This window comes from Triticum aestivum, chromosome 7A (genome assembly GCF_018294505.1).
Source record: "Triticum aestivum cultivar Chinese Spring chromosome 7A, IWGSC CS RefSeq v2.1, whole genome shotgun sequence".
Lineage (NCBI taxonomy): Eukaryota > Viridiplantae > Streptophyta > Magnoliopsida > Poales > Poaceae > Triticum > Triticum aestivum.
In genome coordinates, this window is record NC_057812.1 from 36,994,520 (window position 1) to 37,004,544 (window position 10,025).

Genomic DNA, 10,025 nt, shown 5'->3' on the forward strand with positions numbered 1-10,025 from the left:
GCTTTTGGACAAAATGTTTTTGCGAAAAAACATGTTTTTTCCGTGAAAGGCATGGTTTTGCTTCAGCGAGTGGCACGTTTTTGCTTTCACGAGAGGCACGGCCGTCCCTCTCGAAAACGAAAGAAAGCGTTTTCTGTTTTTTTCGCGAGAGGCATGGCCGTGCCTCTCGGAAACAAAAAAACATGTTTTCTATTTTTTTCTTCCGCCCGAGGCACGGTTTTACTTCAGCAAGAGGCACTGTTGTGCTTTCGAGAGATGCACGGCCATGCCTCTTAGAAAACCAAAAAAGTATTTTTTCACGGTTTTGTTTCCGCGAGGGGCACGGCCGTGCGTCTTTCAGAAAGAAATAAAAACCGTGCTTCCGGTTCGGTTTTTTTGTCCGATTTTTCGTCCAGTTTTTTTTGTTTAAAAAATGTTCATCAGAACCTATCAACATGGGATCTAGTTCCAAAGATCTCGACGCGAGTAATCCAACGGTGAAAATGGTTCGAGATTTGGACGCATGGTTTAAGAGATAATACTTTTTAAATAAACGCATCTACGAAAAAAGGAAAAACTCCCAAGTGGTGACAAGTGGCGCACATACAACGTGCCACTTGTCAGAACATGAGGAGGTGGGGTTGATTTTACAGGAGTATTCCTCAATTAGTGATTTCAGAAATTACGGGGATCCTATTCCATGTGTAGGTAACTAGATACCCCCTCGCGCGCCCCGTCCTCTTTGTGAACATTTTTTTGAATTTAAAACATTTTTAATCGAGAACTGTTTTCAAATTCATGAACTCTTGAAAATATTTTAAAGAAGAAAATAAATAAAAAGGAAAAGCAAACAAGAAGAAACGAAAAGAAAAACATGGGCTCCCCGCCCTGTAGATGGGCCAGATCTAATGCCCGCAGGGGAGGTCCCTATGTCTCGCTTGTGGCGAGGACTAGGGCAGCCTGACCTGGTCGAACGCGAGAATGAACCGTCTCACAGCCTCGTTTTTTTTCTTTTTTATTCAACGTTTTTTGTTTTATATTTTTTCATTTGTTTATTATTCCAAATATTCTAACTATTTAAATTAAGCGTGTGAAAATTTTGAAATCTGTATAGAGAAAATGTTTTTCATGTAAATGAAAAATGTATATAAGTAAATACACAGTTTGCCTGAAAATGTTTGATCAAGAATTTTTAAGCATCTAAACATGTTAATCAGGTATTTCAAAAAATAAAATTCAAGCATTTTGAAAATTTTAAATGTGAATAGGAAAAATAATTCTCATGTATACAAATAATATGTACAAACAAATACAATATACATAAAAAATGTTAATCATGTAATGAAGAATGTCAAAAGTGTATAAAGAAGCAATGAAAGACGATGGAAATAAAGAAAGAAAGATACAAAACCGACGGAAAAAGAATAAAAGATTACAAGAAAGAAAAATAAAAAACCAAGTGAAACCTAGAAAGAAACAAACAATACCAAAATAAAACGAAGATGCGAGAAGGGAAAAAACATGAACACCGAAAAAGAAAGAAATAAACCAGAAAAAGCAAAGAAAAGAAGAGAAAACGAATCAGGAAACTAAACAACCCCGAAAGGAAAACAAAAAAAATAAATAGACAACGAAAAAAGCTGAAGAAAACCGGACCAAAACGCATACAATGATCGAAACCTCCCGCAAGCTACAATAGTTTTCGAATGAAACATGTCGAAAGGAAAAAACAAGCTAAGTGAGGCGGGCCTATGTGTGGGAAAACCAAGCTGCAACGGATGCTGATCTCGCTATGCGCGAGATATAGTTCTCGTGTCGTTTGGGCGCCCGAGGAATAGCCCTGGGCGCAAAATTGAGCCAGATTTATATCTCGCTTACAGCTCGTGAGAGCTATATGTCTCTTATATGAGATTAGCTCTCGTCTTGCCTGAACATTTTTCATGGCCGTACAGTAATAGGCCGGCCCATTTACATTCACTGCATGTTTCTTTGATCTTTTTCTTTTTCTTTTTCTGTTTTTTTGTTTCTTTATCGATTTCCTTAGACCAGCCCATTTCAAGCTCTTTTCCACAGTTCTTCATCATTTTTCTTTATTTTCAACTGCTTTGTATCGTTTCTTAGTTTATTTTTTCATTCTGGTTTTTAACGAGTTTCTTCATTTTTTGGTATCTTACTTGGTTTCATTGTTTGCACTCTTTTCCATTTTTTTCTTTGGTTTGCACAATTTGGTTTCCTTCACTTTTGTATCTTTGTCGGTTTATGTCAGGGTTTTTCTACAACTTGTCACCTTTTTTAATATTTAATGTACATTGGTGTACACGTGAAACATTGTTAGGGTAGAAGTTGAACATTGTTTTAGTACGTGAATTATAGTTTTCTTAAATACATGAGCACACAATGCAGGACAAATATTTTCTAGTGGCATAAATGTTTTAGCACACAATGTATATTTTTTTATACATTAGTTACATTTTTATATACATGTTTGACATTTTTTAAACATAGAACTAGATTTCAAAATATACTCCCTCCATCCCATAATGTAAAAACTTTTTTTGGCACTATTATAAATAGTCTCATAAGATGTCTTATATTATGGGACAGATGGAGTATATTTTTTGATGTCTACTTTTATTCAACATACTCTGTACATTTTTCGTATAGATCAGAAACATTTTCTTATACTTCTTTAACATTTATTAAATACATGATCAACATTTCTTGAGACACCTTGTATATGCTTTGTATTTCTTCATTACACATTTTTCATATATATGAGAAGCATTTCTTGATCACACATTCTATATTTTCCAAATGCTTGATTAATATTTTTCAGTACTTCATTACTTTTTTAAATGATTGATTAACATTTTTAACTACATGAACTACATTTACGTAAATATTGTATATATTTTTTGTATACATGAGAAACAATTTTCCTATACACATTTGTCATTTTTCAAATACTTAACTAAAATTTTAATTTTTTATGTAAAGTGTTTTCCGTAATATACGGATTTAGAATATTGAAGACTATGCAAAAATAAAAGAAGAAAGCAAAAAAAGAGACAAACTGAAAGAAAAAAAACGAAAAACTCAAGGCCTGCGGTCCCATTCTGTGCATTGCTTGAGGCGAGGTTGCATTAAACGAGAGCTCCTATTGGGTGCTCGCGAGCTTCCATCAGTCGAGCTTTCTCTGACCAAGGAACAAGCGAAAAAAATAACATGAAAAACAAAACGCACGCGATGGAGTTCTTGACCTGACCTCATGCTGAGTAGCAGGGATGCCAACCACATGAGCTAGCTACCGACTACACCCTAGTTCAAAAATAAAAAAGCTACTGACTAGGACCTAATTACAACGCCAATATTAAAGTAAAATGTACAGCGATAGATCTGTTTTTTTCTCCAAAATTTCCAACAATTCTTGGAACAAAACTGAACGATTTTCCTTAAAATATTTGAAGAATGTTTGGAAACATGAATAAATTTCGAAATTCAAACAAAACTTTAAAACCTGAACAATTATTGAAAAGGTGATTATTTAATTCCAGATCTTTATAGAGTTTTTATATATCTTCATCAATTTCAAAGTTCAAATTGAAAATGTTTTGGTATGCATTGAACAATATTTGAATTTACGTGAACATTTTTGTGATATATGCTGAATAAGAGTTTGTTTGGAATTCAGATCTGTGTTTTAATTTCAGAACAAATATTTGAAAACAGAAACAAATAGAAACAGAAAAACCAGCGACGCCTACACGGGCCGACTCTACTCGGAGCGCCTTCAGCGAAGCCCCGTCGTTTGGACGCTCACGAGCGTTAAATAGAATCCACCGGACTAAACCCTTACAGCGAGCCTCTTGCGGCTGGGATTGTGGACCGGCTAATATTATCTTGAACCAATAAAGTGGAGAGATTTCTACAAAAAAGCCTGTCTTTTTCTGCTTTGTTTGTTCCACACGTTTTCTTGTCTTTATTCTATTTTTAGCTGTTCAACTTGTCTTTGGTTTTCTTTGTTCTTTCTTCATTTCTCTGCGACACATGTCTGCATTTTTATACACATTATACAATTTCCATATACAAGAGGAACATTTTGTTGCACTCATTTAACATTTTCAAATACATGATTAGTATTATTTTGAAATATATGTTTTCATGCATATTGTACATTGTTTTGTACTCCCTCCGTCCCATAATATAAGACGTTTTTTTTACTCTAGTGTAGTGTCAAAAAACATCTTACATTATGGGACGGAGGGAGTATATGTCTAGTATATTGTTTGAAATGAACTTTGAATAATTTTTGTATGAGACGATTTTGGACTATGCAAACATGTTTTTATATTGGATAATATTTTTTGAAAAAATGTCACAGAAATGTTAGCATTTTATAAATTTAGCATATATATTCTATGAATTACAAGAATATTTTTCTTACATTGTATAACCCTTTTCAGAAAATGTCACTTACATATTTTTGAAACATTTGAACATTTATTAAAAGTATATCAAATACTTTTGTACACTGCATTTGCATTTTTTAAACACGGAATGAACATTTTCATAAAAATATTAAATTATTATTTTCATAATATATGTATTGGTATTTTTGATAGTATAAACAAAATTAGAAAAACACGTGACATCTGGATGGCGTCACCTTGGCGATACTATGTGGTAACTGGGTCGGGCCACGACGGTTTAAGGGTAAATATTTATGGATAGGCCCATTGAAGGGGCCTTTTAGCACCCAAGGCCTGAACCGCTAGGAATGGGCCAGCTGAAGGGGCAGCAAAAAGAAAAAAGGGAAAAAAGAGGGCGGGAGAACAGAATCCGGCGGCGGCGGCGGCGAGGAGCGGAGCTGCGGGGATGAGCTCGTCGACGACGTCCGGGCAGGGCGACGAGGCGCCGGACCTGGTCTGCGTGGTGGACTGCGTCCATGGCATGGTCGACGCCCTCTCCTGCGTCCGCTGGAACAAGCATCAGGTCAGCAGCCGCCCCCCTCTCCTCTCCTCCGCACGCTGGCCGCGTCTAAGAGCCGCCTTGCCTCGTCGTGCAGGGCGCGGTGGTGGAGCTGTCGGAGCACGGCATCGTGGTCAACGTGGAGGAGAGCGGCTGCCTCCAGGCCAAGGTCTACCTCAAGAGCGAGGTTCGTGCCCGCCAGGTGTTTGCATTTTTTCCTCCCCGATCCCGGCCGCTGAATTTTCAGTGGGGATTGGCCGTTGCAGCTGTTTGCCGAGTACGACTATGGTGCAGAGGGTCGTCCACGGTTCGGCCTCAGCCTGGGGCTCCTTGTCGACTGCCTCAACATGTTTACCGTCCCCGGGTTCGCCTCCCCCGTCGAGATCCGGTACCCTGGCCCCGACATGCAGCTTCTCCTCAGGTATGTATCTTCTCTGTCTACACGGATCTTTTTGTTCATACTTACTATATAGTACTGTCAATTGATCATGTAACTCACTAGACATTTGCATAGTCGTGGTGGATAAATTGCATTTATGATTTATGATCTTTGGAAAGTTGATCTAATGACTTACTGTGCTGGATAATACTAAATACTACTCCGTCCCACAATGTAAGACGTTTTTGAAAGCTAACATAGTTTACAAAAACGTCTTACATTATGGGACGGAGGGAGTAGCTATTTGTCCATACTTTGGGATTGACTCTACCCTCTTCTTTATTATCTAACCTTGATGAGGACAACAAATAAACATTCAAGCTTCATGTTCAGCTCAAAGTAAGTTAATTCTGGATATGGATGTAAGTAATGTGAAACAAATAAAAAGGTTGACTACCAGGCAGTTCTCGTGGGACTTTTGTGTCAGTGTATACATTCATTCAGTGCTGTACTGTTACGTTAGCTTGTCACGTTCAGTTACTCCGTGACTTAGTCCTAGCCTATACTAGCCCACAATGCACGATTCAGTAGGTGTCTGGTTCTGTAACTGCTACAAGCAGAGCTATATCTATCCCTCTTCTGAACTTCAATGAAAGCAAGCCAATCGTTTTATCCTGTGTGTAGATTTTATCATTTTGCTCATGCTTTATATTCTGGTAACACAAGCGCAGGTCAGTGGGGTCTCCAGATGCATGTATACATGCAGAAATCAGAACCAGAATTCCTGATACTGTCGCTTGGGATTACCATTTTGAGCATGCAGGGAATACTCCAGTCACTTTTACTGTTAAGGTACCTGCAATACTTTCTCCATTCTTTTGTGGCAGTATTCCCTGCTATGAGTTCATACTTTTAGTACCTCAAAACTAATGATTCACCTCTTCAAATGACAGTCTGCCATCCTGAAAGAATCAATTGATGACCTTGAGTGGCCAGGCTCCAGCATTCAGATTCAGTTTCATCCAGACCCCCCTTCAGTAATATTTAAAGGCGAAGGGCATGGTGACTTGGAGGTGTGTCATGAATTTCTGTCTGCAATTCAGATAGCTTCCATTGGTGTCCATATCTAAATGCCACTTAATCCATTTGGCAGATTGAATTCTCCTACTATGCAAATACGGATCTTCTAATTGCATTCCAGTGTGACCAAGAACTGTCCTACAGGTAAAACTCTTGCGCCTAAAATCTACAGCATGCTTCTTTGTGCTGACCATACAGTTCTCTGCAAGGTATAAGTACAAGTTTCTTCGTGCCACTACCTCGAATGTTCCAAGTAGTGTCTTGAAGGAGAATCGTGGGAGTAAAGTAACGATTGGGAGGGGAGGGATGCTCAAAATCCAGCACCTGGTTTCAGTTGCAAGGCTAGGTACGCAATCCTACCATAATTTTGCTGGAGGGGCTCAACAGCCAAGCCGGATTGCTTTTATCGAATTCTTTGTGAAGCCAGAGGAGGAGGATTAAAGGACAGACGATCCCTAGCATGTATTGTATATAGGTTATTTTGTTGGGCCTGTGTCATCTATGAGGTCTAGCTTTTTCTTTTTCTGTCTAATGACTTTTGTTGTAAACTGCTAGTCTCAGCTCTGTGGATCTTTCTTTTATGCTGATTAGTTAAATTATATGGAAATGAAGAAAGTCCATGCCATCGTTCTTCTTCCTCAAAACCAGCTTCATTTTAATTGTTACCATTTGAACTTTTGCAAAGTGGCAAGGACATACCAAGCAATAATTAGGATAGTAATAGTTGGAAGGTGGAGTACAAAAACTATTGACATGAACTGAATTTGAGCCCCAAATATGTGTATCATTTCTAGATATTTATCCATGGCTGGTTTAATGAATATGAATATTATTTCATGATGAAATCATTTGATTTATCAATGGACTATGTGGTCATTAAGGACTGGTGGTCCAGGTTTGGGAGCAAATGGTCTTGTTACACGGTAACTACATCGTATGTTGCCTGAAAATAATGCAGAGTTGGTACTGCAAGCTAGTTGAGCTCATTATGTCTCTGTCTCGTCGTAGCCTCGCACTGCTCTCAACAGGCCCCCAATTAATCTAGCTTAGTGCTGCAAATAACCAGGGCCCATTGTTCAATTGCTAGCCATTCCCAAGCGAGGCATGTGTACGGTCCGTTTTCGCCCCTTTGCTGTTGTTGCTCCTGTTTATTCTGTACCCTGTACATAATGCACTTGCTGAAGTTGATAAACTTGCACATCACACCAACTGCTTACCACGACAAATGCTTAAATAGACAAAACGTGTGGATTGGCTGTACATTAACTTTGAGAGGAATGCCAGCTAAGAGAAGTTCTTTTTATCTGCAACTGTGAGGGCAGAAGAGAAAAACATCTTCCATTAATATATCACCAACGTATCTTCAACAAGTAAAAAGTACAGCACAGGAAAAAAGACCGCACCTTGTTGGAACTATGTTTCTTTGTGGTCAATTATAGGAATGTGTCCAGTCAAGACCTTAACTTAGCAACAAAGAAGAAGGGGCCCCCCCCAGAAATAAAAATGGATTGATGGCAAAAGTATGTAAACCCTAGTTCTGCTTTACCTTGTCAAAGTGCAAGGACCTTACCAGATCTCCATTGTTTTAGCAAGCTATTCTCCTGATGGAAGGTAAAGAAATCTTCTCTTATCTGTCCAGTGACAACTCACAGATGTTAGCTAAGCCAAGAGACGATTGGCTATTAGATTGTTCAAATCACTAGAGGGTGTGTTTTTGTGCTTACTTGTGAATGTGACATTGCCCATTGAGTGATCCATCAGATGATTCGGAAAGGCCTGTACCGAGATATACATTCCATTGAACATTGTGTTTGCTGTACCTAATGCCGTTTGCCCATACTTATGACTGCGAAATGGCGTCTTAATGTACCTAATGTCCTCTGCTGCCCATTCTCGTGACTGCGAAATCGCGGTTCGATGTTTACAAGATATCCACCCTTGAGTGAGGCGCGTGCATATCCGGTGCGGTAAGCAGCCCCTATTCTATGCAATGAAGGTGATGTGGCTCTTTTTTTAAACCGCAATTAACAAGACATGACGGTGAACGCCGTACTAATATAAACCACCGGTTGGTTACCTTTGTATAATTTCAGAATCAAAGTGTGCCCTTTCCATTCAAAACTTCTTGTTTAGTGCTCCACTACAGATCATCCTATCCTTTTCCAAAAAAAAAAGATCATCCTAGTGTATAATAAGTACTGGTGAGAGCAGAATCTGCATTTGGTAGGACTTGAGCATATAGTACAATGCTCTGTTGTCAAACTTCCTTTTTCCCTGCCAGCTTCTTTAGAAAGAAACATGACAGGGTGAAGACAGAGTTGGGTGAAGAAATGGCTACCTTCTCTGCATTTGTCATTGCCCTTTAGGAGAAAAATACTACTCTGAACTAAAACCACGATATTTGTTATAGATCGTTGGAAGTAATTAGTATGCGTAGTTCTAACTGAAGAGTATTTTCTAAAAGGAAAATATTTGTGTTGCTAACTAAAGGGGTCTAGCTGCTGAGAATATGTTATATGGAGTATAAACTAGGAGACAGTAGGTCACTGTCACCCTATAAATATCTAGTGTCAGTGACCACACAGTTAGGTTCCGGTGGGCTCCTGTATTTAGACCAGAAACCAATAGTCGTCGTCTCATAGATGAAGACAAGCACGGACTGCCGTTAACCTGTCATGATTAACCCCCATAACAACCATCGTCTATTAACTGGAGTACGTCCTGAACTAACCATCCGATTGTACCAACTGTTGCTGTTGCGATGTGAGGGTAACATTTTGGGCTGTTTTTGGCATCGCGGCAGTAGCATTAAAAGGTACTTTCATCTCTCTAAAATATTACCAGTACTTGTTTTTCTTTTCTTTTGCGTATCATATTACCAGTAGTACTTGTGTAGCACTCTCCTTCGGAGTAACTAACTGGATTCCACTTTCTCGAACGGAAACAAACTTACTCTCTCCGACCATCTTATTCGTCGCTTGGACCAGAGGGTTCAGTGACAGAGTAGTAGATTTGATAGTTCAGTAACCACAAACTAAACTTTGTTATATTACTCAACCCGCGCGGTGGACCCTGACAAGGGCCGGCGACATGGCTCCGATTTTAATTGTTTCTTTCCGTTTTGTTAAGGTTTGTGTCTTGTTCAGGAAGGCGAGATGGCGACGGCTCCCTGAAGATGGAATAAAGGTCTCCTTGTCTAGCTCTCGTTCTGGCGGTGCGTCTAGCATCGTTGGTGGGTGTGTGGAGGTGTGTCTTCGGTGAATCTATGTTTGATCGATTTGCTTGGATCTTGTCGTTATTCGTCTACATTCGTGTATCTTTGGGTTGGATCCTTCATATCTATGCTATTCTTCATCGGCGGCAGTTGCTGTTGTGGTGCGCTGGTCTTATGGAGTCTTAGCACGAGGACTTTCCGACTGTCTACTACAATAAGTTGTGCCCAACTCCAACGATTGAGGGGTGATGACGGCGGCGCGCCTTCGGCTTGCTTCAGTGCTTGTAGTCGTCGCTAGGTGGTCTACGAATCTGGATGTAATTCTTATTATTTTTTATGTTCGTTGTACTGACATGATTGAAGATAAATAAATGGGAGTTTTCTTAAAAGAAAAAAAGATCGTGG

General features: G+C 39.2%; 1 pseudogene; it reads left to right on the forward strand.

Moving 5' to 3' along the window:
* Window positions 1-4,756: 4,756 nt before the first annotated feature.
* On the forward strand, window positions 4,757-7,031 carry LOC123150161 (uncharacterized; annotated as a pseudogene).
* Window positions 7,032-10,025: the final 2,994 nt, after the last annotated feature.